Raw genomic sequence first — 5133 nt, 5'->3', positions numbered from 1 at the left:
AGGCGTACACTGAGCTCAGAATTTTGTTTTCAGTTCTAGAATAAACTACAGCTTAGACTTTCCACACTGAATTGGGCCCAGATACTAATTGGCAGTCAGTGCAGTTGGGTCAGGATTGGTGTTATATGCTCAAACTCAGGTGAGAAACCTGGCCGCTGAGTTCTGCACCAGCTCTCCGCCCAGCCTTGAATAACGTTGTAATTTAACACCATGAGCAGAGTCTTCTATTCATTCCTGCATCCTGGCTTTATCGCCAGCTTCTAAATTTGTCAATTCAACTGAACCACTATGGTGTCATTTACAGGACAGAGAAGAGAAAAGGGAATTGCTGCACAATAGCTTTAGGACATAGTGTTCTATTCAGAAAGGAAAAGTCCATGATATGTATTCACTTCACAAGCCACAGTTTTCTGGAGTAGCAAAGTAACCCACTTTATCAGTCAATGCTAGCCAAGGTTATATATATATATATATATATATATATATATATATATATATATCCTTGCATTAAAATCTATTAAAAATCTGTGTAGGGTTTTTTAATGTGAAATGCTGTCAGAGGCTGTACTGAGGAGGAATGGTGAGGACCGCTGCCCCCCCCCCTTCGTCTCAACCTTCCTGAGAACAGGAGAACAGTATAGATTTAGAACAGTGGTTTGCAGAAGGTCACAGTTCAGAGGCTGCAGAGGGGAGAAGCTGGGAAATATTGGGAGAGGAACAGCAGGAAGAAGTACCAGGGGAGAGATAGCTGGCAGACTCAGTGTCTTTGGAAAGCATTCCTGACCACCACCATCACCCCCTCCCAGGACCAGGCGAGCATTGAGAGTAGTAGAAGAGGGAGCTCAGAGGCAGAAAGCTTAGAGTAGCTGGTTCAGGGGTGACTAGAAGAGATGGAGGGGGTGGGACTTTACTCAGAGCAACTGCATTCCTTCATCTCTCTCTGTGAATATTGAATAAATTACTTGGTGAGCATTCTTCTTGTTTATCTGCTTCTTGGCTGCCACCGTGGGACGGATCGGATTCCCTGAAGCCTGACAAATACAGGTAAACATCACATTTGTTGTTGTTTAGTCGTGTCTGACTCTTCGTGACCCCATGGACCAGAGCACGCCAGGCACTCCTGTCTTCCATTGCCTCTCGCAGTTTGGTCAAACTCATGTTTGTGGCTTCAAGAACACAATCTGACCATCTCGTCCTCTGTCGTCCCCTTCTCCTTCTGCCCTCCATCTTTCCCAACATCTGGGTCTTTTCCAGGGAGTCTTCTCTTCTCATGAGGTGGCCAAAGTATTGGAGTCTCAGCTTCAGGATCTGTCCTTCCAGTGAGCACTCAGGGCTGATTTAAGAATGGATAGGTTTGATCTTCTTGCAGTCCATGGGACTCTCAAGAGTCTCCTCCAGCACCTATGGACTCCATTGGACAAAGACAAGAGGCATATAAAAACATCACATTTAGATCACCTTAAAAGTGATGACAGGTTACCTTTGACATTTCATTTATCCTCACCAAAGCCCAACTGATAAGAGATCCAGAAAATATACCATCAGCATGCTGAGGACACCCAGCCTTCTCCTTTTCATCTAATCCAAATTTGCAGGTGGATGCCCTTGACAGGTGTCCTGAGTCAGTAATGAGCTAGACTGGGCTAATAACTCAGCCCAAACAATATAAAGACGCTAATGCCAGCTTACAGAGAAGTTGGTATTCAGCTGCTGTATCCCCTTAAGCAGGCATGGGGAACCTCTGACCCAGAAGTTTAATTTGTCCTGTCATGGTCCAATTTGCCTGTGAGGTTGTATCCCCTAAATCATGACCACCTGCCTCACCACTTGACATCATATCTCAGGTGTGGGGCAGGTGGGGATGCAGTTCCCCATGCACAACTGTGAGCCTTAAAGTGTTCACACAATTCTCCCTGGGCAAGGGAGGCTTGTGGTCACCAACATTCAGTTCACCGGCAACAAGAGCAAGCCTGCTGGGATTGGCTGAACTGCAGAGTTCCCGATGGAGCATCAAAATGATTGACAGGTGGGTGGTGCCCTTTAGAGAGGGGAACCCAGGTTCCAGCCAACCCAATCGGGTTCCCCATCCCCTGCCTCAAAGATCAGCTTCACAACTTGGAGGTGCTGTTAGACATGGCCTGGAAAGTGATGGCAAAACAGCATCTGTGACCAGAAACACCTTTCACCAACTCTGGTTAGTCCACTCCTGGCAAAAGATGCTGCTGCTACAGTGATCCATGCCTTGTTACTGTGATGTTAGCCTGCCTCTGAAAGGTCTTCATTTTGTTCAAAACATAGCAGCAAGACTTCCTTGCCCAGTATACCTGTAGCAGCATCTCCACTCCCATTGTTCAGCCTGGACACTGAGGTCCAGCTCCGAGGGCCTTCTGGTGGTTCCCTCATTGTGAGAAGTGAAGTTACAGGGAACCAGGCAGAAGGCCTTCTCGGTAGTGGCACCCGCCCTGTGGAACACCCTCCCATCAGATGTAAAAGAAATAAACAACTATTTGATTTTTAGAAGACATCTGAAGGCAGCCCTGTTTAGGGAAGTTTTTAGTATTTGATGAATTATTGTATTTTAATCTTTTGATGGAAGCTACCCAGAGTGGCTGGAGAAACCCAGCCAGATGGGCAGGTTATAAATTATTATTATTATTATTATTATTATTATTATTATTATTATTAGCTAGGACTAATTATATTGAGCATTTTATAAGGGGGCTTAATTGTCCTCACTGGTTTCCGGTTTGTTTCTGGATACAATTTCATGGTTGTGTTGACCTATAAAACCCTGTAAGCAGCTTAGGTCCTGCCCATCTTAACCTAGGTATCTCCACATAAGCCTGACCATTTCCTGAAGTTGTCATTGGGCATCCCCCATTGCAGATCCCTCTAGAGATTAGGCAGGAGCTGATTACCGGAGGCCGGTCCTTTTATGTGCTTCCACATGGGATATAGAACTCCTTCTGAGACATTTAGGCAGCCGCTGCTCTCTTCTATTGGGCAAAACCTTTGTATACATGTGGTTTTGCCTAGGCATCTCAGTCACTGTAATAAAGATGTGGTTTTATGGATTAGCTGCGTGCTTCCGGGATCCAGAGCTGAAAGAGCAAAGCTGTTGGGCTGACCCCTATAATCATGAAAACAAGGTTAATAAAGATGTGATACTCAACCTTTACAAGCCTAAGACAGACACATCACCTGGAATACTACTGCCTCGGGCAACAAAGTTGATTCTGCTGGCACTTGAACAGATGAGCAAACACTGTCACAGCTGAGTAGTCCTACTGAAGGACTGTGGGATGGCATCCAACCAAGGCGTACACAGAATAGACTTCTTGAAATCAATGGACAAGTCAGAACATGCCTTAGGCCCTGATTTTCCATTTTCAACAGAGCAGCATTGTGGAGTTCCGTCAGGAAATAGGTAGTGCAGTGGATTTTCCAAACCACCACCTCAAAACAAACTCTGATTAGGTGGAATGCCACCTACTCTTACATCAACCAGTTTAGTTACTAAATTATTATTCTGCATCTGCACCCCTCTCCATAACTTTACGGGTGAGACAGGTGACTAAATAGCTTTCTTAGTAGCGGGGCATCTTTTCTGTGAAACTACCTTTTTCCACTTTGTAGCTTGATGGCTCCTAGGCACCAAATATAAATGGGGATGTTTTAATGGTGAGCTTTAATTTCCAGAGAGGTAGCTGTGTTAGCCTCTTGCAGCAAAATCAACAAAGAGTAGCCTGGTACCTTAAAGACAAATCTATTTCTTATAGCTCAGCTTTCGTGGGCACTTCATCCGGTGCCTGAGGTGTGATCCTGAGTTGCAGGTGCATATATACATGGTTTGGGGTGGGGATTGCATACAATAAGGTCAGAAGGAAAGGCAATGCAAAGAAGTACAGGCGCAGATTATTGCTTTATTAACAGTGACTGTTCACACCCATTCTGACACTGGTAAGCTGAACATGTAGGAGATAATGTCTTGGTCACTGACTGGTAGGACCAGTGAGGCTTTACAATGCACCATGGCTGGAGCCAGACCAGATTCTGGATCAGCTTAGGCGCTCCCTGCCTCCAAAATGTCCTGTTTCAGGGTCTTCTGCCAGCTGTTGCCAGTGGGCATCCCTTCAGAAGTCAGAAGAGGATGCTCTGTGCCAGGAAGAAGTCAGTTTAGCTAGCACAGCTAGGCAGAGGGACACCTCAATCCAATTCCACACACTCATCATACAAGGTAGATTTGGATTGCTCTGGGGGTACGATAAAACCGGATTATGCCAATTCAAGTTACAAGTGGCAGTACTGAACCTCGTGATGTATTGGAATTCAGTGGATTCGCATTGCAATCTCCCTTTAAAGTTTTGTTCAATGGATGGCCACCTGAAGGTCAGCTACAGAGTGTCCTGGGAGGCTGAGCAGGACCTAATGTCCTCAGCCACATGCTCAGGAGTTCATTTGCCTGCTCATTTCCAATGCAACCAGCCAACAATGCGCCACAAGGCAAACAGGCCGTTCTGCATGCAAATGAATAAAAGAACACAAATTTGACATGAGAAACAACAACAAAGAAAAGCCAGTAGGAGAGCATTTCGAATCATGTTGAAATAAATGTGTCTTACTCCTAGTAAGTGACTTAAAACTATAGTGGACTGGCAAAAACAAAAAGCCCCTTTTCAAATCAAGGCTGCAATCCTATACCAAACACTTTGTTGTTGTTTAGTCATTTAGTCGTGTCTGACTCTTTGTGACCCCATGGACCAGAGCACGCCAGGCACTCCTGTCTTCCACTGCTTCCCGCAGTTTGGTCAAACTCATGCTGGTAGCTTCGAGAACACTATCCATCCATCTCGTCCTCTGTCGTCCCCTTCTCCTTGTGCCCTCCATCTTTCCCAACATCAGGGTCTTTTCCAGGGAGTCTTTTCTTCTCATGAGGTGGCCAAAGTATTGGAGCCTCAGCTTCACCATCTGTCCTTCCAGTGAGCACTCAGGGCTGATTTCCTTAAGAATGGATAGATTTGATCTTCATGCAGTCCATGGGACTCTCAAGACTCTCCTCCAGCACCATAATTCAAAAGCATCAATTCTTCGGCGATCAGCCTTCTTTGTGGTCCAGCTCTCACTTCCATACAT

This window comes from Podarcis tiliguerta (genome assembly GCF_965153285.1).
Source record: "Podarcis tiliguerta genome assembly, chromosome: 10".
NCBI classification, from domain to species: domain Eukaryota; kingdom Metazoa; phylum Chordata; class Lepidosauria; order Squamata; family Lacertidae; genus Podarcis; species Podarcis tiliguerta.
The sequence above is the reverse complement of the archived record's forward strand: the minus strand, read 5'-3'. Positions refer to the sequence as shown.